Source organism: Protopterus annectens, chromosome 3.part0 (genome assembly GCF_019279795.1).
Source record: "Protopterus annectens isolate FY-2018-M chromosome 3.part0, PAN1.0, whole genome shotgun sequence".
Classification (NCBI taxonomy): Eukaryota; Metazoa; Chordata; order Ceratodontiformes; family Protopteridae; genus Protopterus; species Protopterus annectens.
Window position 1 is genome coordinate 1,612,237,114 of NC_056731.1, and position 27,746 is coordinate 1,612,264,859.

General features: G+C 44.0%; 1 protein-coding gene across 1 annotated transcript in view; it reads right to left on the reverse strand.

The window, feature by feature from the left end:
- The window catches only part of VPS13B (vacuolar protein sorting 13 homolog B), a 5,424,989-nt gene that overhangs the window by 2,982,372 nt on the left and 2,414,871 nt on the right, over positions 1-27,746 (reverse strand). The gene's annotated exons all lie outside the window — the stretch shown is intronic.

A 27,746-nucleotide genomic window follows, 5' to 3' on the forward strand; every position in this document is an offset into this window, starting at 1 on the left:
GTCTTCAACCTGTATTTGTGTGTGGGGGAGGGGATATGGATCCGGGATAGAGCTGACCCGGTCGCATTTTCCAGCATCGGGTCCAAGCTTCTTCCTACCCATAATCCCAGTCTCCCACCTCCCATCAGATCGAGTTTGCTACCAACCATAGCACCCTGATTTAACCAAAAGCTTTACACCTTGTCAGTAGTACCCTGAGAGCACCATAGGAGAGACAAAGGTTTGTCAGAGAAAGGGCTAGGTCTCTTCTGTCCAGCCTACCAGGGGAAGGAGGGAGGGACAGTTGAAGACAAATGAAAAGCAACAACTCAGATGGAACATTATGGTGAGTACATAACTTTTTTTTCTGAAGGTGTTGGTTTTATTTGCTCTTCAACCTGCGGAACAGAGTCCCCAGCTACCAAAAAACCCTGGGAGGTCCTCAAGGAAGGATATTCCGGAGCACGGTGGAGCCACAGGATGCCCTGTCTCTGGACAGGAGATCCAACTTATAGTGAGAAATAAACATGTGCAAAGATGCCCAAGTAGCTGCAAAGCAAATGTCATCCAAATACACTCTAGACCACAAGGCTGCTGAAGTAGCCATAGACCTAGTAAAGTGTGCCTTAACCTGACCTGGTGGAGAATCCTTTGGCTGTATATGCCAGAGCTATGCATTTAGAGATCCAATGAGCAGTAGTCACCTTTGACAAAGGCTTCCCAAAAGAAGGGCTTACAAAAGGAAACAGAGTTGATCAGACTTACGAAATGACTTTGTTCTATAATAAAAACGCAATTGTCTATGAACATCAAGCAAATGAAATTAATATTCTCCCTTATTCTTGAAGTTCGGAAAGAAAACAGGGAGACTGATAACCTGATTAATGTTGGATTCCGAAGCCACTTTTGGAAGAAAGGAAGGATTAGTGCATACGAACACCCTGTCTCTATGGAACACCATATAAGGGGGCTTAACAGGTAAGGCCTGAAGCTCCAACACCCTTTTAGCTGAGGTACTGGCAATTAGAAAAGCTGTCTTCCAAAACAGAAAATGCAAATACACTGTAGGTTAGGATTCAAAGGGGGAAGAAACCAAGGCTTGAAAGACTAGAATAAGATCCCAATGCGGCATTGGGTCCTTGACTGGAGGCCTAAGTAAAAAGGTACCTTTCAAAAAGGCTTTACAAAGCTTTGAAGAAGCCAGTAAAGCCGAATTATCTCCTATATGAAAGTTAGAAAAAGCTGCCAGCTGAATCTTAACCATAGAAAAACTGGCACCCTGCTGAAAAATATCTGCCAGAAACTCTAAGATGGCAGGAACTGGAGCAGTGGAAGGGTACAAGTCATGATGATAGGCTCAAATCGAAAAACTTTTCCACTTACTAGAATACACCTTCCTAGTGGATGATTTATGAGCCACTACCAAAATCTTCTTAACAGGAGAAGACAGCCCAGGAGTCCTAACTATCACTGGAACTGGAGCAGCCAAGCTGTAAGCTTCAGACTGACTAGATCTGGGTATGGAATCCCTGAGGGATGAGAGATCAGATCTAACATCCAGGGAGGACACACTACATGAGACTACAGAGAGGGGAACCATACTTGGCGAGACCAGAAGAGGGCAATAAGGATGACTGAGCTCCCCAGCCGTCGAGTTTTCTGAATGAATTTTGGAATCTGAGGAAGTCGAGGATATGCATACAGAAGACCAGAGGGCCAAGCATGAACCAGAGCATCTCCGGTGAGGGGTTCAGAGTGAACTACTCATTGCACTTCATGTTGGAAGGAGAGGCGAAGAGATCGCAGCAAGGCTGACCTCACTTTAGAAAGATCTGTTCCACTACTGTAGGATTCAGTGACCACTTGTAAGGCATCAGCATAAACCTGCTGAGCTTGTCTCCCAGAATGTTGGACCTCCCTGGAATGTGCATTGCCACCAGAAAATGGACGGTGGAGATCAACCACTCCCACAATCTCATGGCTTCATGACAAAGGGGATAAGACCTGGTTCCCCAGTTTGTTGATGTACCAGACTACATACATTTTTATTTATTTATTTTATTTTACATTTGTTAACCGTGAGAGTCTGAATGTCCATTTTCAGCAGAGGCCCGGGGAGAAAAGCTCCAGGTTAGTAACGAGCAGTTAAACACATTATAAGAAATTTAGACAGTTACAATACAAAGGTTCAGTAAGAATAGGTATGTTACAATGTAATGTACATACATTTAAATAGGGAAGCAATAGTTAAGAAAGCAGAAATAGGTCTGTTTCTTATGCAAGCAGCTAAAACACATTAAAAGATAGACAGTGACAATACAAAGGTTTAGCAAAAAAAATAGGTTTGTTACTATGCAATATATATATATATATATATATATATATATATATATATATATATATAGATAGATAAAAACAGGGAAGCAATGGTTAAGACAGCAGAAATAGGTCTGTTTCTTATGCATTCTGCATAGGTTTAACATTCATACATTAGATAGATATAAACATTTCAGAGAGTGGAGAAAGGACTAATCTGGTTTGGAACAGGAACACTGCCAATGTGATTTGAGATATAGTTTTAAGATTTTTTTTTTGAATTGTGAGATGGTTCTAGAGTGAGAACAGAAGATAGAGAGTTCCAGATTTTTCCAAATGAGTTAGAGAATAGTGGTTCTCCAGCAGCATTATTGGATTTGGATGTTTGGACTAATAGTTTATTGGAGGATCGAAGTGATAGCAAGTTACAGTAGGGGTTGATGATGCTTTTGAGAGCAGGTATTTTATCAAGGTGGTGAAGAATTTTATGGGCTATTATGAGCTGGTTATAGTGAAGTAGGCTAGTCCATTCTAGCCACCCCAGGTGCTTCAAGCTAAGGCAGTGATGGGTAGGCCATACCTGTGGCAAAACTGGCCATGTGATTATAGCAGACAGCAAGTTTGCTTAGAGTGGATTTGTTTAAGTAAGTGAGTAGGGGGGAAGCATAGAGAAGGGTCGACAGTAGGTGTGTGTGAACAATAGTAGATCTAGCATGTGGAGTAAGGAAACATCTGACCTTATAGAGGGACCCAAGGTTTTTGTTGACAGTTTTAATAGTTTGATTGATATGGGTGTCAAATTTAAGGGAGTTATCAATAGTGACCCCTAAAAGCTTAGTATGGACATCTGGTGATATCATTCTGCCACTGGAAGATTTAACAGAGAAGAGAGGGGAGGGGGTCTTACAGGTGGATGAGAATATGAGCAACTTGGTTTTGTTAGGATTTAAAATGAGTTGACCTGAGAACCAATTTTCTACTATAGTAAACATATTTTGGGTGGTTGCCATGAGCTCTGTCAGGGAGGTGGCTGAACAAATTATGGTAGAGTCATCGTACTATATGCATGTAGCCTGGGGAGTGATGGTGGGCAAGTCACTTATAAAGATTGAGAAAAGAAGTGGACCAAAGGTAGAGCCCTGGGGAACACCTAGAGTGAAATGTAAATGTGATGAAAGTTTATCCTGCCATAGTACAGTTGCTGTCTGCTGCACAGATATGACTGAAACCATTTTAGTGTGTAGTCATTAAGTGATAATGTTTTTAGAGTATCTATGAGAAGATGGGGCAACATACATGTTGTCTGTCTAGATGGCGATCACTAGGGGAAGATGGGCATGAAAAGCTTGCAACGCCAACAGTGCCGCCCTCAACTCCAGGACGTTAATATGCAGTTGAGTCTCCAGGGAAGACTATGTACTTTGGACTGTCCTTCCCAAGCAATAACACCCCCCCCACCCAAGTATGGAGGCATCCATGGTCATTGGAGTAGGAAAGATAAATGGATGACCCAGAAGATGATCTGGGGATTGAAGCTACCAGAGAAGTGAATCCCTGCAGGCTCGAGACAAACAAACAGGACGGGACAACGGCAGATTTAATAAGGACCACTGGGCTGCTAGTATCCACTGGAGAACCCTCAAGTGCAGCTGAGCCGTGGGAATGTGGGTGATAGTGGTCACCATGGACCCCAATGCCTGAAGAACAGATTCCACTGGGGGAGATTGGGCTTGGAGAATGCACAAAATATGACACTTGAGGGATTGAAGTCTGTCCAGAGTTAGAAAAACCTTGGTCTGAATGGTGTCTAACCGAGCTCCAATAAAATCCAGAACTTGAACCGGATCCAACAGGGACTTGTTGAGATTTATGGTGATGCCCAACTGGTGGGCGGTCTGGAGAAGGAGATTGCTGGCATGGCAGATTCAATGCCTGGAGGGAGCAGAAAGGAACCAATCGTCCAGGCAGAGGAAGACCTGGAACCCCTGCAGCTGCAGGTGAGCTACTACCACTGCCATCATTTTGGTGAACACCCTGGGGGCATGGTGAGACCAAAGGGTAGCATGCTGAACTGATTACTGGCCCTCAGTTGGAAGCAAAGGAACCTCAGAGAGCGGCTGTCCGTTTTGATGTGATAGTACGCATCCTGGAGGTCCACCGAGCACATCCAGTCGTTTTCCTGCAGGAAGGGCAGAATAGATTGGAGTGTGACCATCCAGAATTTTGCTTTGGCAACCAACAGGTTTAGGATTGAAAGATCCAGAATGGATCTTAAGTCCCCTGTTTTCTTTAGCATTAAAAAGAACCTGGAATAGATGCCTAATCTGGACTGATTTGGGGGGACAGGCTGGATGACTCGTTTTTCAAGCAGCTTGCAAATTTCCAATGCTGCTTTCTCCCTTTGCGCGGGTGGAACATCTGCGAGATGTTTGGGTGGAAGTGGCATTTGCGTGAAGGGGATTGAATATTCTCTGGATATGATTTGCGACACCCATTGATCATCTGTGATTGACTCCCAGGCTGTTGGGTGTAGCGAGAGGCATCCCCTGACTGCCTCCAGAGATCAGCAGCTGGGTAACCCTTCACAGGCCTGTCCAGGAAGGAATCCCGAGACCCCTGGTTCCTCGGACCCCCCTCTGCCACGAGGGTGGCATCTGTCAAATCCCCCTCTGCCTCTGGGGGAGGTTGAGTCTTGAGCATCTTGGGAATAACCCGGAGACTTCCAGAACCACATCTTCTTCACCCCTCGATGATTCCAGGAAAAGGACCGTTGTGGGGCTGAGAAGTGGATTCCAACAGCAGACAAGGTTTTTCTCACTCTGGACCAACGTGTCTTAACTGTCTTCCCAAAAAAAGTGGAATCATCATGTGGGGCATTTGTAAGAGACGTCTTGAAGGGCTCTAAGAAAGCACAAAGCCAGAGCCATGTGTGACGCCTGATGGCAATGACTGTACCAGGCATTCTAGTGGCGCCTTCAGTGGCATGTGACATGAGATGCATAGAGGTGTTGGAAATGGAAGTGACGGTGGCCATACAGGAGGAAAACACCGTCTTCTCTGCTGACATGGACTCTGGGGCAGACTCAGTGACATCCTTGACCAGGTCTCGCTAAGTCTGATTACATATGCAATGTAGTTCAGCGCACGTACTGCAAATGTGGTTGAAGCATAAACCCAATTCCCAAAACAGTCCATGGCCTGAAACTCTTGGTCCGGTGGATAGACCGTCGAGCTCGTTCTTGGTGGCTGCCGCCACCAACATGGCATCATCCGGGGACCCCTTCCACCAATGTAGTTTGTCCAACGGTGTACTCAAAATCTTATTAGGGTGCGTGTGGATAGGCTCTACCATGTCGGGTTCCTTCCACAGCCGAGATGTAACCAAATCCACAAGTGGATCCGCAGGAGAGGACACCCAGGAGGTAGAGGGACCTGTGTCAAATGCCTCCAGGAACACTGACTCATCAGAGTTGTGTTTTTGGGCAGACCACCCCCTACGCTGGTGTAGGATTTCCATGAGGTCTCCAAAGGAGACATCATTCAGGGGTGACCAAGGGCGAACCCTCCTCCTCCTCCCAAGAGGGTGTCTTCTGTGAGAGACTCCAGCAGGGAGTCCAAGTGCCTCCTTTTACACGAATGTTTCTGAGGAAGCTCCTCACGGGGGGTCTCTGGGGAGGAATTGGAAACGTCTGGCTGTTCCCATGGGGGGACTCCCTGGGGCGGACAGGCAACAGGCTGTCCCTGAGGGGGCAGGATGGAGGAATCCAGACCAGAGAAAGAGGGAGCCAGGATGGACTCTGAGGACGATAATGTCAAGTGTCTTGAGGGAGCTGACAAAACCCTCTCCACCACACTGAAAGCAGAAGGAGAACGAATCTCAGAAGCTGGGATGAAGACCGGGTCCCTTACTCTGAGTCAATAAGGGGGCTAGGCTCAAGCCTCCAGGCGCAGAGACTCAGAGTGGAAGGGTCAACTCCAAAAACCTCTGAGCCGACACCACCCCCTCGGATCTGGCACAGAGGCTATGGCTCTGAGAGCTGGACAGCTATGAGCTGGTCAGAGCCGACCCATTCAGGGCAATGGTCAGCGTCGAGGTACCATCTGCATCAACCCCTTGATGCTGAGGGACCTTGGACCCAAGGACTCTGAAGTTGGAGGTCGGATTGGAGAAGGAGCAATTGACAAAAAGGTGGACTGCATGCTCCAAGCCTTGGTGGGGGAGGGAGCAGGCAAGACTACCAGCTGAATCTGGGCCAGGATGAATTTCCGCATCATTCTGTCCACCTCAGCTTCAGAAAGGCTGTGGGTGGACCAGGCTAAGAAAGCCACAGAAACTGGCTCGGAGAGGCACCAGGGAGAGGCCGACAAAGGAGATTGGCCCCAGGGGGAATGGAGCTGAGAGGAGCCCAAGCTGGGAGCCGGGCAAGACTTAGACGAAGGCTCGGCCAAGGAAGCGCGACCCAAGGACTGCTTCCTGGGCCTATCCCGGTCTTTCTGTTTGTGTTTCTCCCTGTCCCTGATCCTCTTGGCAGGAGGTTGAGTCCCAGAGGCCGGAGTGGAGACAGAAGCTGATGTGGAAGCAGGAGCTTCCATGGAAGGAGGAGAAAGGAGGCCCTTTAGGATAAACTTGTTCCTCCTGTTGATCAATGTGCGGGGGGTTGAACCCCATGCAGATTGAACAGGAGGTATCCAAGTGTGGGACTCCTAGACATACAACACACAGAGTGTGGCCATTAGAAGGGGAAATGTTATTGCCACACTGTGCATTTCCAAAACCCTGGCATTGGGGGTCTCTGCTATGGTGATGGGAAAAAATGACACACACACACACATACACACACTCTTCTAAGGAGGGAGGGAAAGAAAAGGAAAGGGAAAGGGAACAGGGGGGTTGTTGTTTTTTTAAGGTATTAGAAGACAGACGCCTGAGTGCATGGGTAAGGATGAGAATAAGAGTAAAGGAGATCTAATAGAGACAGGAGATTATAGAAAAAAGAGAAAATATATCACTAATTCATTCACCAGAAACCTGAAGCAATGGACCATGATGCTAGTGAGATGCACGGCAAACGAGATCCAAGAGGAGCAGGGAGACAAGGGCATTATGAGTAGAGGAGGAGCTTGGAACTCGGATCCGATGCTGGAAAATGCAGCTGAGTTGGATCCATCCTGGATCCGTATCCCCCCCCCACAGGTTGAAGAGCAAATGAAAACAATAACTTCAGACCAGGAATTGCTCCACACTTGGCTATGAGGAATACAACCTACACCATTAACATTCAAGATGCAATGTTACCAGCAGAAGAAGTTGATTCTGACAAAACTGTGGCAGAAAGACAAAGTTCTAAAAACCCTTTCCAGTGTTTCAACAGAAATTTCTTGACAAAGGGAAAAAAGCACAAGAGTTGACTAGAAGAAATGAGAACATGTTGGTAATAAAGCAGAGACAGGGCTTGGGGAGATAGAGATGAGCAGGAATAGAACAAGAAAATCTGGAAATGATGGACTGTCTTAGACTTTGTTAAACTTGTAGGGGACTCTAAAGCATATACCCTACTTCATGTCATTGATGTTCAGAAAAATTCTCAGGACAGGGAAACAGAAAAGAGAAGGTTAACTGCAAGTAAAACAAATAACTTTTCTTAACAGGACTACTTAAATAATAAAGTAGAGAGTCAAATATTTAAACTAATTGTGATGTAGGTTAGGTTTGGATAAACATACATTGAACTGGATAAAAAAACTTCTAAAATTGTATTTTTTCTGCATGCAGGGAATACATCAAGTGGATAATTAAGAATATTTTTCACGTGCGAGCAGGCTACAATCTCAAAAACACACACAAGTGAATACATATAATGTTTACACATCCAGACTTCATGATTTTTCCTACCTGAAAACCTTGGAAGGCTATGTTCGGATAATTGATGTTTCGGATAATCGATGTTCAGATAATCAACTCTGTACTACACATGGCTTTTTTGCACGTTATAAAGTACATTTTTTTGAGTTATTTTTAAGTGTAATGGGGATACTAACATAAACAGGTGCTCCTGTTTTTTTTTCTTTTTCCTTGTTTTAAGTTATAAGAAACGTAAGCACTGTAATGTAAAAAAAGAAAATAAAAAAGAGCACAACAAAAGAAAAAAAATAATGTTCTTTTTTCCTTTTGGCATAGGGGAATGACTGGGTTAAGGTCATTAGCTTAATCTAGTAACAAGTTTTAAGATAAAGCATGTAAATGAAAAAAATTTTGATTATTTTTTCTAGTAAACAGTTTTGTGTCTGGTTCTCATGTCTCTAGCAGACAATCTGATAAAGGGAAATGGCTTGGAGGAAATGTTTTCTGAAAGCATTCAAGTGTTTTCCCAGCTGACATAGCTATAAAGATAAGACAAAATCAGACAGCACTTAATAGAACCACAGGTGGTACAACGTGTCTTAACATAGATAACCTTTTTTAGATTATCTCAAGTTTGTATGTCAGTTTGGAACATCTGTTCCTGTTAGGAGGGTAAAACTTCAATATTTGAAGATGTACATAGTTTTGCATGTTATTATTAAGTTAATAGGTTTGGGGGGGTATTAAGAGTGTGTGTGTGTGTGTGTGTGTGTGTGTGTGTGTGTGTGTGTGTTTGAGGGTTTTCAATAACCAAAAAGTTCTGTAAGATTTGACATAGGCTCAAATAGAGATGACAAGAAACAACTGTAAAAAAGATTAACCTGTCAGAAAGTACATGCATGTAACACAAAAGCTGGAACTAGACATTTAACAAAAATGCTGTTATACATAAAAGGTGGGAATAATTATTTCTCAAAAATATGATGCTTTCTATAATGTTTTTAACCATTAATGGTCTCACAGATAAATACAAAAAAGAAATAGTAGTGAACTAAATTAAAATGTAGAGTGCACATAGCTATGCTACAGGAGACACACTTGGAAAGAACTGAACATGTGAATTTGATAAATAAGAAGTTATGTACCTACCATAACGTTCCATGTTAGTTGTCTTCTCTCGCCTTCTTTCTTGCTTGATGGGTTCGGAGCCGATCCCTCGGCTCCGACTCGGCACTTGCTAAGCTCGAGAGTCACTTTTAACAGCTCGAGGCAGCCCCATATCCCATGATGCAAGGCGGTAAGTACCCAGATCTCGTTTGCTGACAAAGGGCAATAGCACCAAGCATAAAATACTTCCCAAAGGAAGAAAGAAAAATTACAGATGGAAGAAGGACCAAGTCTGAATGGTCTTCAGCATAATAGTTTCTTATACAAGGTTTGTCCAGGCCAGGGGGAAGGAGGGAGGGTCGCAAGAAAGAAGGCGAGAAGACAACTAACATGGAACGTTATGGTAGGTACATAACTTCTTAATGTTAAGTTGTCAATCTCGCCTTCATTCTTGCTTGATGGGACCGCGTCCCTAGCACCTCTATCCTGGGTGGCTCAATGGAACAAACACTTGAGGACTGTAGAGCCAAAACTGGCTCTGTCCCTGGAGGCCAAGTCCAATTTGTAATGGGAAACAAAAGTGTGAGGAGTAGCCCAAGTGGCCGCTGCACAAATAGTGTCCAAAGGAAGTCTAGCTTGAAAGGCTGTAGAAGTAGCTAAGCTCCTAGTTGAATGTGCTTTAGGTTTTGAGCACAGCTGTTTTCCCCTGAGCGATAAATTTTCGAGATGACCGAAGAAAGCCATCTGGACAAGGTCACTTTAGAAACAGGAAGGCCTTTTTTATTATCCGCATAGGAAACAAAAAGTTGATCAGATTTTCTAAATTTTTTTGTTCTGTCCAAATAATATCTAAGTTGACGGTGGACATCAAGATAATGTAGCTTTTGTTCAGCTCTATCTGAATAGTTAGGAAAAAATACAGGAGATCAATGGATTGATTCAGATTGTTCTTTGAAGCGACCTTAGGTAAAAAGGATGGATTAGTTCTCAAAGATACTCTGTCTTTGTGAAAACCAAATAGGGGGGTCGAACCGAAAGAGCATGAAGTTCAGACACCCTCCTGGCAGATGTAATAGCCACTAGGAATAAAGTTTTCCAAGAAAGATATTTCAGGGAACAAGAAACAGCTGGCTCGAAGGGGAAGAATCAAGGATGTCAGCACTAAATTTAGATCCCACTGAGGAGGAGGATTCCTGATTGGAGGCTTTAGTAGGAAAATTCCTTTCAAAAAGGCCCTGCAGAGCCTATGGGACATAATATTATGATCTGCTATCCCGACATGAAAATTAGAAATAGCAGCCAATTGAACTCTGACTGTGGAAGAAGAGGAGCCTGCATGAAAAATCTCTGCTAAGAAGTCCAGGACTGCCTGAACAGGGCAGTAAAAGGATCAATATTTTGGGCCTTAGCCCAATAAGAGAAACGTTCCATTTGCTTGTATAAATCCTCCTGGTAGAGGATTTTAGGAAGCTACTATGATGTCTCTAACTGGGTTAGAGATCAAAGGAAGCCTGGCTAAGGAAGGAAGTGGAGCAACCATGCTGTGAGGTTGAGAGAAGGGATTGACCGGTGCAGCTGACCCGATTGGTGAATCAGAAGGTCTGGCACTGGGTCCAGATGCCACGGCTGCACCAAAAGGTGATGATGGAGGAACGGGAACCAAACTTGTCGAGGCCAGTAAGGGGCAATGAGAATCAATTTGGCTCTCAAAACGGTAGCTTTCTGGATCACCTGAGGGATCAGAGGAAATGGAGGAAGGCATAAAGAAGTCCCTGGGGCCAATCCTGGGTCAGAGCGCCTCTGGGGGGATGGCCTGATAGAGGGAAGAGGCTGAAGAAGTCTGGACATTTGCTGTTTTGGGGAGTAGCAAAAGATCGCAACATGGACGACCCCATTCCAGAAAAATCTCTTCCGCTATAGATTGCTTGAGAGACCACTCGTGAGGCATGAGGATAGCTCTGCTCAATCTGTCCGCTATAATGTTGGTTTTCCCAGGGATATGCGTTGCTACCAGAAACCGATGAGAGGAGATCGCCCATTGCCATAGTCTGAGCGCTTCTCGACACAAGGGGTAGGACTTGGTTCCGCCCTGTTTGTTGATATACCAAACTACAGACATGTTGTCTGTGTGGACTGCAATTGTCCCTACGGGAAGAAAGTCGTTGAGGGCTTGCAACGTTAAAAGCACTGCTCTCACCTCCAGGACATTTATGTGCAGATGGTACTCGAACGGCTGCCACGTCCCATGAACCATCCTGCCCTGATAATGACCCCCCACCCGATCAGGGAGGCATCCGTGGTGACAGTGGCTATCGGGGATGGGGTACAAAGTACCTGCCTTGGTGAACCTGAGACGATGTGATCCACCAAGCAAGATGCTCTTTGCATGTCTGTGTCACCAGAATCTGGTGACGCATTGGAAGTTGCTGGTATGACCACTGTGTGAACAGCATCCACTGAAGAAGGCATGTAGAATCGAGCCAGGGAAGAAGAGTAATGGCCGCAGCCATGAGACCTAATACCTTTAGAACCATTCTGGCCTGTATTTTCTTGCTGGCCAGAATGATCCTGACATGAGTCTGAATGTCTGAAACTCTTTGTTCTGTAAGGGTAGCTGACATCCGAACAGTGTTTAAGTTTGCCTATGAAGGTAATAGACTGGCAGGGCGATAAGGATGACTTTTCAAGTTGATTGAGATCCCCAAATGAGAACAAAGGTCTATTGTGTAATCCCTGGCTTGTATAAGCTGATGCCTGGTGGTGGCTGACAGGAGCCAGTCGTCGAGATACGGAAACACCTGGAATCCTTGACGCCTCAGGTGAGCCGTGACCACTGCCATGCATTTGGTGAACACTCTGGGGCTGTAGTGAGACCAAAGGGCAGGGCTCTGAACTGGAAATGACTGGACCCCAGCCAGCGGAGAAATCTCCTGGAGCGCCTGTGAATTTTGATGTGATAGTACGCATCCTGAAGATCTATTGAGCACATCCAGTTGTCCTTCTGTAAGAAGGGCAGAATTGACTGAAGAGTGACCATTCGAATCTTGTCTTCCTGACAGACTTGCTGAGTCTGCTGAGATCCAATATTGGTCTCCAGTCTCCCGTCTTTTGGGGACCAAAAGAACCTTGAGTAGATTCCGGCTCTGAATGGTCTATTGTAACTGGCTGAATGGCTCTTTTGCAGTAGTTTTGATTTCTGACTCTGCAATCTCCCTTAGACCGGTGGTACATCTGGAAGGGAACTTGAGGGAAGGGACTTTCCTCGAAGGAATTATGTAACCCTTGGATATGATCGACTGTACCCATCTGTCTTGAGTGAGGGAATGCCAGGCTTCTGGGTACAGTGATAATCTTCCCCGACTGCCTCCAAGGAAGGACAGCCGGGCAACACCTCAGGGATGCTGAAAGGGCTTGTCAGAGAGGCTCCCTGTTTCCCTGGTTCTTGGACCCCTCTGCCTCTAGAGCGGCGCCTGTTGTTGTTACCCCTCTGCCTCTAGGGGTAAACTGACCACGTGAATCGGCGTGACTCCTTGGGATTTACGGAACCACATCTTCCCACCCTTCTGTCCTTTGGGATAAGGTCTCGAAGGGGTGGAAAAACGGACTCCAACAGCAGAAAGAGTCTTGCCGTCCTGCTCGCACCTGGTCAAGGTTTCCTTCACCTGAGGGCCAAACAAAGCTGACCCATCAAAGGGAGAATTTGTGAAGGACGCCTTAAAGGGATCCGCAAAATCACATAGCCGCATCCAGGCTTGGCGACTAAGAGCCACACCTGTACCTCCGGCTCTACTTCTCCATCCGCAGCATAAGATATTAGCCGCATGGAGGAGTTTGCAATGGAATTGAGGGTTCCTAGCTGCGAAGCAATTTTTTCTTGAGCCCCTGCAGCTGTAGGATCCTGAACTACTTCTCCCAGCTCCTTCAGGATATCTCTGGAGTCTGGTGAAGTGACATAGGTAATTCAGCGAACGCATAGCAAAGGTCGCTGAGGAAAACATCCGCCACTGCACCTATGCATCGTCCTAGTGTCCTTATTAGGAGGATGGAGGGGCACGGAAGGATCTGCAAGTTCCTTTTGGTGGCCGCAGCCACCACCATGGCATCAGCGCGGACACCCTTAGTAAGGAATTGTTTGTCACTCGGAGCAGTGATAAATTTTGAAGGCCTCCTAGGGACTGGCTCTACAGAGTCAGGAGCTGCCCACGCCTTTCGTGCAATAACCTGCATAAGGGGGTCGAAAGGCGGAGACACCCAGGAGGTGGAGGGCCGAGATCCAAACGCCTCTAGGTATACTGACTCATCCTCAGAGGGATTGTTGGTGGGCCAGTTTCCCTCTGTTTCAGAAGTTCTAGGATGTCTGAGAAGGAGACATCCTCAGAGGGGATCTAGGGATCCCTCTGACTCATCAAAGTCAGTATCCAAGTGACAGACTCGGGAGTCTACATGCTTCCTCTTACAAGTCCTCTTCCTAGGAGGATCTCCTGAAACATCAGGAGAATCCTCGGAAGAGGGGAAATTCCCAATGGGGAAACCTGAGGCGGAGGATCTCTGGGTCCTGTAGCAAGAGAAGTGGCAGAGATGTCAACAGGTACTATAGAGGGAGGAGCTACGGGAACAGACTGCTGACTGATACCAGTGGCCAGTACACTCTTCATCACCTGAATGCTCCCTCCCAGGCAGGTCCGAGAGACCGCCCAAGAGCTAGGAACCCAGGGACCACCGAAGGGAAGTCTCCGAGGCAGATGTCGGAGCCGAGCTCACCAGGCCGAGGCTCCAAGGGAAGAGCGGTTCGGACAAGGGTCCGATGCCACTCACCCCTCGGAGGAGACCATGGAAGCCCGACCACGATCCCTCTAAGGAAGGTCTCAAGAGGAGATAAGAGTAGAGGCTCAAGGAACAGACGCGGGTATCCGTCCTCCACCCGCAGCAGTAACCATTCCCGAACACTCCAACTCCAAGCTCTGTGGTAGAGTTGAAGCAGGAACTGTAACGTTGTGTGGACCAACAGTCGTCTGTTGAGACGGACTGTGTAACATTTGGGCCAGTACCTGTGACTTAAGTAATCTACTGACCACTCTCTCTAGGTCATGATCTGACAACCTGGATGACCTTGAAGATCGGCTCCGATGGCTCCGTTCGATAGAAGAGGTGAAGCCGGCCGAAGTACCGGCCCCAAGGAAGGAGCCCCCGACCTCTTCCGGGAATGACCCATCGGACCCGATACTGTAGATCCTGTCGGAGCCGACCTCTCGGAGCCGACAGGAAGCCTCGATGTATCGGCTCCAGCCGGAGCGATACAGCCACCAGTAACTGTGTCGGAGCCGATCGAGCCGACACCGATGCCTGTGCCACATGGGTGTCGGAGCCGATCGGAGCCGACATCGAAGCGGTCAATAGATTCGGCACCGATAGCCATCGGTGCCGAAGACTTTGTCAAGCCAGAATCGGCTCCAGCCGAGCGATCTCGACTCAGCACGAAGTCGAGCCGAGGCCGCAGGCTTAGATACAGAAGCCTGGGCCTTGGAAGGTTTAACTGATTTGGATGGAGCCGACTTAGCCGGAGAGCCCTCCGGCTTAAGAAGGCCCCTAAGAATCAGTTTATGCGTCTTTCCTGCAGGACTCTCTGGCTGAAGGAATGACAAATAGCACAGGAGTCCTGCAGGTGAAGAGGGCCTAGGCATAGGCAAGAAGTGTGACCGTCTGTCAGAGACATCTTCTGACAGCACGAGTCACACTTCTTAAAACCTGAGACCCTCTCCTTTGACATGGTGCTTTAAACAAACACACACACACACCAGTCAAAAATTAACTTAAATAAAATACCAAAAAGGTATTTCTATAAACAACACACACACCCTAACAGGGAGGGGATGGGATGGGGATAAATCTGACTAAAATAAAATAGAAAAGACAGGGATTTTCTGTCACAAAAGGTAAAAAATTAAGTACTAACTAACAATTAAGGGTTTTTTTAAGAAAAAGGGGGCTTAATATTCATAAATAGAATCACTTACCAGGAGCTGGTAAAAGGAGGACCTCCTAAGCGGCAAACGAGATCTGGGAACTTACCGCCTTGCATCATGGGATATGGGGCTGCCTCGAGCTGGTAAAAGTGACTCTCGAGCTTAGCAAGTGCCGAGTCGGAGCCGAGGGATCGGCTCCGAACCCATCAAGCAAGAATGAAGGCGAGATTGACAACTTAACATTAAATGTTTTCAGGATGGTTATTCCGCGGAACACCTGGGACAAAGGAAGAGAGAAGTACTTATATTAAGTGCAAGAGGAGCTCCAGTAGTAACAGAAGAGGATAAAAAGACAATAATGGTAGATTTGTAGCAATAGGGGGTTACTGCCAAGGGAGGATGATTACACTGGCATGTATTTGCATTCCAATGAAAACTGCTATAATGGAGCTTAAGAAAATTCTGGGAGAAATAATCAGATTTCAGCAAGAAATATTACTAAGTGTGGATTGGAATTTGATTTGCAACAATGAAGATATGTCTGGGGGGCCAAGAAGGGAAAATACAACAAAGGAGGGTACATTTTTAAAGAAATTTATGAAAATATTTGGCATAGAAGATGTAAATTCAGTACTAGGAGTTACATATTCCCCAAGATACAAAAACAGGGCTAGGCAAGGCTAGAGAGAATTTACATTCCACAGTAACAAGTGCATTTAATTGAAGGTCTTGATATGCACCCAATAACTATTTCAGATAATGCACCAATGATATCTAAAATAAAAAGAAAGGGTAATGAAATAAAAATGAGACAATGGTGCATTCCCACCTATCTGTTGAAAAGAGAGGAATTTAAGGAATGGGTATTCTTAATTACTCAGGAGCTATTAGAGAAGACAGAAATTTCTTCTGAAAATATAACTAGGGAGTGGGAAAAAAATAAAAGTGGAGTTTAAAAATAAGGTGGAAATAAAAGAAAGGAAGATATAGTTAAACAGTAACAAGAATTATTTAGAGGGATTGAAAACTTTTAAGTATTGCAAAACAGAGGGAATCTCACAGAACAAGAGGAGAAGCAACTGCAGAATGCTAAACAAAAAAGAAGGGATTAACTCGATGATATATATGAGTTTAGAAAGATCGCTGTTAAGCAACTGTTTTTTTTTATAATAACTCTAGAGCACAAAAACCTTTTAGCACAATGACACAGGCAAAAGAAAGTAGACAGTGCTGTCACCAAGCTTAGGGAGCCTATAATAAGGAAAATAACAAGGGATCCTGTAGAAGTATTAGAAATATTTCAGAAATTCTATGAAAGTATGTTTAAAGCAGAGAATTATGGAAATCAAGAAAAGGTACAAATGGAAATGTTTATGGAAGAATTAAATGTGCCAAGGTTAGACGTAGAGGAGGCTCAATTACTAACAGGCTAGGAGGAGATGAGATAAAAATGGTTATGGATAACCAATCTACAGGACAGTAGTTCTCAGGAATAAATGGTATTCCTTTGGAAATTTGGAAGCTGGGAGGGAAAAACACTGGTAAAAATGTGGAAGGTTTTGTTTAACAGTATTTTAAGAGGAGAAGTACCAACATCCTGGAAGAAAGCAGCAGTAGCTGTAATACCTAAAGAGGATCCATCTTCATACAGGCACATTTCAATACTAAGCCATGATTATAAAATGTTTATGTCTATAGTAGCTAAAAGAATGGCAAAAGTGATGCCAAAATTAATACATATGGATCAGTGTGGTTTTGTGGAGAGGAGGCAAACATTTGACAACATTAACAGAACACTGATGATCCAGAGGGAAGCAGAATGTAAGAAAATACACTGTTGTTTGTGGGTCTTGATGCAGAGAATGCATTTGACAGAGCAAGCTGGGAAATTATGAGCAGAGCAATTGAAGCAGTTACATTCCCTGATAAAATTGTAAGGTTGATTAGGAGGATATATAAGGGAATAGAGGTGAAAATTAAAGTGAGTGGGGTCCTCTCTGATAATCTCTGCTTGAGCAGAGGAACCAGGCAGGGGTGTCCTCGCTCCCCTTTGTTAATTGCAATACATTTAGAATCACTGGCAAAGAAAATAAGGGACTCAGAAATTCAAGGATATAACAGATAATGTAGTCAAGAACAGCTGGCTTTATTTGCATGAAAAGTACAGTTTTGTACCTACCATAAATGTAGATGTTCGAGGATTCCCTTGCTGCAGTCCTGACAATTGGGTATAGTCCGCGTCCCAGTCGGCCCGAATACCAGAGTATTGATCGCCGTCGGTCATGGCTTAGACTGACGCCAGTGCGCCAGGGTACTAATGCGCATGACCGACGCCATTTCCTCAGTCTTTTCTTGCCCCAGATGTCAGAAGACCCAAAAAGACAAGTCCCAAAAACAACCTGCACCAGAAAACATGTACAATATATACAGTAATATATACAAAAAATATAAGCATGTAAACTCACCTACACAACCACCCTGAAACACAGAGGGAAGGAGGGAGGTAAATTGGACTGCAGCAAGGGAATCCTCGAACATCTACATTTATGGTAGGTACAAAACTGTACTATGTTCTTCGCCTTCCCTTGCTGCAGTCCTGACAATTGGGTAGAATCCCAAAGCAGAGGTAAGGGAGGCTGGCAAATTATAAAGTAGCAGGAGCTGACAACATGCCTTGTAAAACAGCTGTGGCAAAACCAGCTCTAGTCTTAGAGTATATAGGCAGGTGATAATGCCTAGAGAAAGTATGCACTGAACTCCAAGTAGCTGCTTCCAGAATATCCTTAGTTGCCACCCCCTTAGAAATGCTGTTGAAGTGGCAGTAGCCCTAGTGGAATGAGGCCTAATCCCAGCTGGAACCTCTTTGCCATGATGGGAATAACAAAATGCAATGCAAAAGCCAATCCACCTAGAAATAGTTTGTTTTGACACAGGCTTGCCCTGTGAACTTAAAGCAAAAGAAACAAGTAACTGCTGAGACTGCCTAAAATCTTTAGTCCTGCTCAAATAATAACGCAATTGCCTGTGTACATCTAAAGTGTGCAAAATCTTTTCCCCTTTATTTTGAGGATCTGCAAAAAACGGAGGCAAATGAATAGTTTGGTTTAAAGCCACACTAGAAACCACCTTAGGCATAAAGGAAGGATTAGTACGTAATGATACCCTGTCCTTATGGAAAATCAAAAGGGCTCTACTGCCATAAGGGCCTGCAACTCAGACACCCTTCTTGCAGAAGTAATAGCCAACAGAAAAGCAGTCTTCCATGACAAATATTTCAATTCAGCAGTAGCTGCAGGCTCAAAAGGTTGTAGAGTAAGTTTTTCCAACACAAAATTGAGATCCCAAGCAGGAGTAGGAGCTCTACGTGGGGGTCTTATATTCTTTGCCCCTCTAAGAAACTGCTTGAACAAAGGATGCGAAAACAAAGGTGGGTCACAATCATAGTGAGCTGAAATTGCTGCAGCATGAATCTTTATGGAAGAGAAAGACAAACCTTTGTCCAATAATTCAGTAAGATATTGAAGAGCCACACTCAAATTAGGCTCTGAAATCTCCAAATTCTTTGCTGTACTCCAAAATAAAAATCTCTTCCATTTTTCATGTACACTCTCCTAGTACTAGGCCTTCTAGCTTCCATAATCACATTTAAAACTTGTTGAGGAAGCTGAGACCTACCATCGTCAACACAGAATATGCCAAGCTGTGAGATGAAGAGATTGAAGCTTGACATTGAGCAGATGACCGTCCTTCTGAGATAACAGATGAGGAATCAGAGGTAAAGGCCATGGAGGCTTCTTTACAAGACTCCTTAGAAGTGGGTACCAGTGTTGCCGAGGCCAATCTGGAGCTATCAAAATCATCCTTGGCCTGTCCTGTCTGACCTTTAGTAATACCTTTGGAAGAAGAGGTAGAGGTGGAAAGGCATAGACATGAAGGTTTTTCCAACTGAAAGACAGAGCATCCACTTTCCAAGCTGTGTGATGAAACCCCTTTGTGCAATACTTTGGCAGCTGGTGGTTTAGTGGAGAAGCGAACAGATCTATGTCTGGAGTTCCCCATGACACTGTCAATTTCTGAAATACATGAAGATCCAGTTTCCACTCGTGGGGATCCATGATTTGTCTGCTTAATACATCTGCTAGGGAGTTCTGTGCTCCTGGCAGAAACCTTGCCTGAAGAGTCAGTTGCAGGCTTAGCAGTCTCCCATAAAATCATTGCTTGCCTGCATAGAGGATAAGAATGTGTTCCCCCTTGCTTGTTGATGTACCACATGACAGTTGTGTTGTCTGTCAGAATCAACACCTGCCCTGGAAGAAGTAACTCCTTGAACGCCATCAATGCAAACTGGACTGCTAACATCTCCTTCATGTTGATATGTAGATGCTGTAGTCTGGCAGGCCACTTGTCTTGTATCCACTTTCCATTTAGATGAGCTCCCAAGCAGTGTCCGAGGCATCTGTCGTTAAAATCTGACTCGCCTCTGGCCGGGTCACAGAGAGTCCCTTGTTTAGGTGACATTCCTGAGCCCACCACAAGAATTCCTTTTGAAGGCAAGGTATTATTTGAATGACAGTGTCCAAATCTTGGCAGTGCTGTGTCCATACATTTTGAGATACCATTGCAGCTTCCTCATATGCAGTTTGGCATTGGGAAGCACCAGAATACAAGATGCCATGAACCCTAATGCTTGAAGGACTGTCCTTGCAGTCAGCACGGACTGATGAGATAGTTGATGGAAGTAAAGTGACAGACTCTTTTGTTTGTCCGGGGTTAAAAGGCCATCTGGGCTGCTGTATTCAGTCTCACACCCAGAAAGCACATGTCTTGAGAGGGTACTAGACTGGACTTTATTTCGCTCACAGAATACCCTAGGCATCTTAGCACTGCTATGACATATTCCAGATGCGGTACAAGGTGTTCCGTCTCTTGAGCCAGAATCAGGCAGTCGCCCAAGTAAGGATAAATTTGAATGCCTTGAAGCCTGAAGTAAGCTATCACTGGAGCCAGAACCTTTGGGAATACTCTGGGCAGTAGATAAGCCAAAGGGCAATGCAGAGAACTGATAATGAAAATCTCCAGTTCGAAACCGCAGATACTTTCTGCAACTTAGCCTGATGGGCACATGAAGGTAAGCTTCCTTGAGATCCAAAGTTACCATCCAGTGATCCTTGCCCAGCAGAGGTAACAGTTGCTGTAACGTCAACATCTTGAACTTGGGAATGTCCAGATAAGTGTTGAGGATAGATAACCAAAATTGGTCTCCATGTGTTCCCCTTCTTTGGTACTAGGAACAGGCGAGAATAAAAACCGAAGCCCCTTTCTGACACAGGGACTGGCTGAATAGCCCCTATCTGGAGTAACTGAGAAACTTGCTTGTGAGCCTCTTTTCTTTGTGGAGGAGGAACATCTGGCATGCCTTTGAAAGCGGGCATTGTGTGGAAATAAAATCTGTACCCGTGATGAATGATATCCAGCACCCATCTGTCTTGAGTGATTAAATCCCAATTTTCTTTGAAAAGAGACAATCTTCCTCCCAAAGGAGCTGCCAGACGAGTCCACTGGCAGCTGAAAAGGCAGGTCATTGGTTCTGCTTACGAAAGGACTGACCCCTGCCCTCACCAGAAGTCTGAGCAGGTGAACTGTCTGATCTAGGCCTAAACGAACCTTGAGCCCTGCCCCTACCACGCCTAGACCTACCCTAGACTGGGAACCATAAGCAGGATATGTCCACCCCTTAGCAGGCCAATTTCTACTAAACTCGGAGGCTGCTCCCGCAAAAAATCTTTAACAGTCTGCATAGACTTAGCTTTGTCCTCCATTTTCTTTAAAACTGCTTCCACAGGCGGCCCAAACAACACATCAGACTGTAAAGGAGCATCCAAAATCCTGGTCTTAACATGCTCAGCTAAATTCTGATCCTTCAACCATGCATGTCTGCGAAGAACAGAACTAGTAGCAGCCACCCTCGAGGAGGCCTGAACAGCATCAAAACCACACTGCAAAGAATGCTTACCCACTTGTTCAGACACATGAACCAAATCCAGCAATTCTTTACACTCAATACCTTCCGCCAAAGCATCCACCTTAGATTTCAATTGTGAAAGGAGATAATTCTGATATTTCAGCATATGAAATTGACAATTCAACGCCCTCATGGCTAGAGTGGAAGAAGTATATACTTTCTTACCCCACCTATCCAAAGCCCTTGCCTCTTTATCAGAGGGTACAGGATTTTTAACCACAGAAGCTTTAACACCTTTAGGCCCCTGAGAAACAGTTTCTGGGTCCGCCTGGGACTCTTAAACAAATACTTATGAGCTTGGGCACCCTATAATACCTATCAGGCTTAACAGGAGCAGGAGGCAAGGAATCAGGGTTCAGAGAAGCCTCTGCAAAAACATCCTCCACCACATTCAACACAGGAGGAATAGCTAAAGGCCTATGCTGGGGCAAAAACAAGAATTCCCTAAGCCTTTTTCTGGAGTCAGAGTAATCTTGGCCTTCCCATTTAAAGTGCTCCCTCATGGAGTGAAGAGTCTCTGAAAATGAAAAATCCTCAGGAGGAGAAGCTGAAGGAGTGGAATCATCCACATCAGAATCAGAATAAGTAGGAAACTCTTGCAAGTCTTCCACAGAAGACTCTGAAGCCTGTGAACACTGTTCAAAACTATCAAACTCCTGTTCCACCCTAGGCCTCTTATCAGGTGGGGGCAGAGAACCTCTAATCAAAGTAATCAAATCTTCTGCCATTTTAAGCATATGTTTCTTAGGCACAGAGCCCGAAATGCTAGGAGAAGCCCCTACAGAAGCTGAACTTGGCCTTCCTCTAAAAGAAGCTTTGGCAACAGAAGGAGAGGCCCTAACTACCTTGGGAAGAGAGGGAAGAACAGTTACCTGAGAAGCCCCCTCAGCCTGGCCTACCTCCTGAGAGGGCACATCCTGTAACAGTAAAGTATCTGCCTGAGACTCCATAGAGACTCCTGGCAAAACCTCTGGCTCCCCTGAGCCTTCTAAAGGACCGACGTCCGGGACTGCCGGTTCCTCACCCCTAGACTTCACTGTTTTGTCCTTGCGCTTCTTAGATGAAGCAGGCGCCGGAGCATCCGACGGCATAGTATAATTGCAACGCTTCCCAAACACTAACCTAGCACAATCAAGCCTCCTCTTAATAGTGCGCTTGTTAAATCTAGCACAAGAGCGGCAACCAACAACGCCGTGCTCAGGCCCTAAACAAGGTATACACAATGTATGATAATCCCTATGGTATCTGCTTCCCACAAGAAATACAGTTATTCACTTTTTCTGACATCCGTTAAATACTGAGGCAAGAAAAACCAAAATGTTCAACGGGTTACTTAGCCAACTCTGTATTCGGTCTGAAACTCCGGTTTCGGAAAATCTCAGAACGCCAACCTGCACTCGCAAAATTGCTTCTGCATCGGACCATGCGGCAAAAAAGACTGAGGAAATGGCGTCGGTCATGCGCATTAGTACCCTGACGTACTGACGTCAGTCTAAGGCGCCATGACCGACGTCAGCCTTATACTCTGGTATTCGGGCCGACTGGGACGCGGACTATACCCAATTGTCAGGACTGCAGCAAGGGAAGACGAAGAACATCATTATTTTATACCTGAGAAAACCAGAAAGGGACATTACAGTGCTGTGGCACATACTGAGTTTCAAATCTTTTTGGGATACAAAATTAATGAAGCTAAAACAAAGGCAATGGCGATAAATTATGTACTCACATACAAACTTGTTCAACAATATCCATATTTATGAGGACATGTTAAAATGAAGCACTTAGGAGTATGGATTTAAAAATTATTCCAGTGGAGCAACTCAGAATATGTGAGAAGAGACTAAACAAAAGATAATACAAAAACTGAGAAAATGGAAGCTCTGTTACATGGATATCGATAGAAAGATACAAGGAGTTAAAATGTTTTCAGTCCTTTAGTCTTATACACAGGTCAGGCATATTTTTATCAACCAGAGGAGAAGTTGTGTATGGCAATTAATAAAGAGCTGAAGGATTTTATCTGGGAAGGGAAGACAGCAAGAGTCAATGGGATAAGCTTATTCTTTCAACAGAACAGAGCAGACTGGGACTACCCGATTTGAAGAGGTATTTCAAAGCAACACAGTTAATGCCTCTATACATAGCACAAGACGAAAACTCTAATTCAAAGTGGAAAGAGAGGATGACAAAATGGGGAGGAGCTCAATAAAGAAGGAGAGACTGGGATTTTGGATGCAGACCTTTAAGGAAAATAATGATAACCATACATAATATTATATTCATAAAGTAGCAGAAAGTATTCCAAGAATTAAGCCAACACAGGAATGGAGAAAGGAGATTCTGCTGATAGGGATGACTGCAATTAGAGATATAGACAATAGGCAAGAGGGGGTTAGAATTTATTGGAGAAAACTGACAAAGGAAGCAAGGTACTGGGAGCAAATAACTAGAGAGGGAAAGGTAACAGAATGGGAAGACACCAAGAACTTATTTGGACAGCAGGTTAGAGAGTGCCTTCCTTATGAAGAATTGATATCAGAGTATAAGCAAAGAGAAAGAAATGGGGGGGGGGCTAAACGAAAGACCAGCACTGGCAGAGTTTTTAGTAGAATCTAGAACAGAAGTTGTAGTTGAGAGGAATAATTAATAACACATATAAAATATTGCATAACTATAAGAACAAATCAGAGGAGCCTAAAAAGGATTGGGAAGAAAAACTAGATAAGCAATTCACAAAGAAATAATGGGGGTAGATAGGCACGTCTCCCAGATATGCAACTCAGTCTAGAGGACTTAGGATCTTTGCTTGGAAGTGTTTACATAGGTATTTTTATACCCCAAGTAGACTCCAAAGAATTTTTCCTCAGGTAGACGGCAAATGTTGGAAATGTGATGGGGAAGAAAGAGGTAACTGGAAACATATTTTCTGGGAGTATAATGAGTTGCCACACTTTAAAGATTCCCTACAGACTACTCTGTCAGAGATGCTGGGTTAGCAAATTGGTGTAACTAAGGAAATATCTTTTTTTTGAGCTATGATACAGAATTGGAATTGCCTAGACATAGTAAGGCCTTTCTGAGTCTAATTATGATGGCTGCCAAAAAAGCAATTACTAGAAAATGGAAATTAAAGTCTAAACCAACGTTACTAGAAGTAGTGAAGATAGTAACGGAAATAAAACAACTGGAACTGGGATCTTTAGAAAAGGGTCGGAGCAAATTACATAGGAAAAAATGGGAAGTGTGGGATCAATACATGCAGAGGGGGAACACGGTTTAAAAAAAGGCAGGATTTAAATGAGCTATGAAATGGTTAACTGACAATGACTAAATATATTACAAGTGATGTATAATGTTTGCAGCTATAGTTGTGTAGGCATGGTTTGTAATGTATAATGTTCGCAACTGAGATTATGTCGCTATGGTTTATTTTCATTTATATAAAAGTAACATTGCCTATGTCATTCATGTTAATTTAATAAATATGTTTCTTGTTAAAAAAAAAAAAAACATTTCAGCTCTTAAAACTATTATAGTAAAACAGAATAATGTTCTCATCCCTAATATTACTGAACAAAATACCTAGGACTCAGCCTAGGTGAATGTCTAAATTTCAGTAAGCATACTAAAAAACACAGCTAAAAGTATAGGCCTAACTGAAATTGTGTACAGAACATCACGCCTTCTCAGTCTGGGTGCTTGTGCAGCCATTCCAAGAAAAGTCCTATCCCAAGGCTCAAGGATGTCCTGCAACGGATGTGCCTCCACTTAATTTACAACACACAGAAATTACACACCAGTGAAAACAGAAGTAGCAAGTTTATCCTCCTCACAAATCAACTAATGCCCCACTGCCGTGCACTACAAAAATTCAAATGGCTTCCAATAACAAACTGAGCTACACTCCTACTTGGGACTCATTCGAAATCATAAAATTAGGATGCTCCCCCTCCTCCCACGTAGAAACACAAATTACATATTAGGGAACAGAGCTACCCCTTAGACTTAATCAAGAAGAAGACATTATTGCAGCAAGACCTACATTCAAAACTGAGGTAGGGAAAGAGCATTCTGAAGGTTCAGTTCAGCCACCTGGAATTCTCTCCGTAGCATAGCAAACAGAAATTGTTATTAGAATTCAAGCAAAGATTAAAGGAGCAAATCCAAAATGTGGCCACCAGCACTTGCTTTTCGGATGTAGGTTACATAACTTAATTGTCTAACAGGAATGCTTTCTTGCAACTTGAAAAACTGATCCACCATTGACTGCTGTATATATCCAGATGCTTTGGCTAGGAAGGGTCAGTAGACCAGCCCATGTACCCACTAAACAAAGGAAATTGTTTAATAAGCGTTTTAACTAAGGTTAGCTACTGGTTTTGTCCTTGATGAGTAGTGCACAGCAGTGGTGATACCCTTCCATAAGGGTGGCTTTCAACCAGCCTGGGCAAGCACAGAACTATCAGCATTTCAAGCTTCATCTGCAGAGCCATGGAATGTATTTAAAAGTATTGCAACTCACTTCATAAACCATGATATCAAGAATGTTGTTAGACTTGACCCACAACAGTTTGGCTTTGCGGACAGTAGATCCTGTCTATTTAATCTGATAAATGTCTTCAAAATGGTTACAGAAGCTGCAGATGGTGCCCATTAACTTTATGTGGCATATCTTGTCCTGGCCAAGGCTTTAAACACCATTCCTCATGTTGGCATCACACAAAAGCTAAAAGTGTTAAAAAGTCAACCCATATATGATAACATTGATAAACTAGCTGGAAGACAGAACCCGCACAGTGTTTGTTGCAGGTGCCTTATCAGAAAGGTATGAAAGTGACTTGCAGTGTCCCTCTAGGCTCAGTACTGTGACCTCTCATTTTTGGTATTTACATTTCAGATCTCTGGCAAACAAAGTCTGCAGACAACTGCAAACTGTGCTGTTATTAAGTCACTCTAAGACATCCAAAACCCTCCAGAATTAAGTTTTCAGAGTAAATTCTTGGTGTACTAAAATGGGCTCAAACAAAAAGGGCAGTATCAATACTTTTGGTACACAACTCCTCATCATACCATCTAGACAACACACCTCTACAAAATGAAAATGTAGTTAAGTGACCTGAGTACTCAGGTTGCTAACGCCCTCTCTTTTGCCCATCATGTCACAACAGTTGTCAAAAAAGCCTTTTATGCAGCCCAGGCAATTGCCAAAGGAATATCATTAAGGTCTAAAGAGATGATCACTCCCTTATAATTAGCAATGATCAGGCCAATTAAGTACAGTACCCCTTTTGGTATGTACATCACTAAACATATCAAACAATCAGAAAGATCCCAAAGGTTCCTAATCAAAAATATCACAGCACGGGATACCTCTTAGCCACGAGCCAACTAAAGACTTTGAGCTAGAGTATGGCCGTGTTGGAGCCGAGGTTCGGCTCCGAATCCACAGGTAAAAATGTAGGCAAGATTGGACTACATAACATAAATAAATACATCTATTTAGGCAAATATAGGAAACCTCCAACTCTATGATCTAAACCAGTACAGTTTTGTTAAAGTTCTTGCAAGATTAACCTTATAGATTATTCTGAGTATATAACAGCCACCTTGGGTTAATATTTATGTGTCATACATCTTAACTCAACTTGGCTACAATATCTGACAATAAATCCCATTAGAAAGTCACACAAAGTCAAGAATCTGATGGTAAATGAAGCTACAATAACGTACGCCTATAACTGGCTACATGGTTATACATTACAGGTAAGAAGACGAGGAGGACTCCTATCCTCGACTATCCCCTCTCACTAGAGGATTCTCTCATTGGGGCTACTCCCTTTTGGCATCTTTTTATCATATGTCAAAACTGACTCCATTGTCTGTGTCACCAAAATGTTGGAGCACAGTCCTCATCTTTGCTGACACCATCTCATTTCAAACAGCACTTAACAGTATACACGGATTGTGCAATACAAATGACCTTGTCTTCAATATAAAAAAAAAATGCAGCATTCTAGTACTTAGCAACTTCTGCCCACTAGTTTTATAAACTAGTGACGGCCAATGTTATAAAAGTTGACAAAACAGTAAAAACCTTGCATATAGACGATAACCTTTCATTGAGATACTACTGTACAGAATGAATGTAGAGATGCCCACCTGATTCATCATGGGGGTTGAGAGTCATGCTAGGCTTAACTTCCATGAACAATTATTCTAGTACTCCTCAGGGATATCAAAGACAGTATCAGTTCTCAACTGTAAAAGTCATGCTTCTTCCTATTTCCACTGCCCACTGAACCAAATCCACCCTCACAAAGATTCCAAAATGCGCACGTTTAATCAGTTGCTGCATTATGTCACAGCATGCACTGTTATGGGTTAGCAGCTATCCCTATGGATAAAGTCAGGGTTCTAAGTGTTTGACTAGCACAACCTGAAAAGGAGACAGGCCTTAAGACAAGACTTTCTCCCCTTATGTATGTCATTTTGTAATGCTTGTCCTTAGAACAAC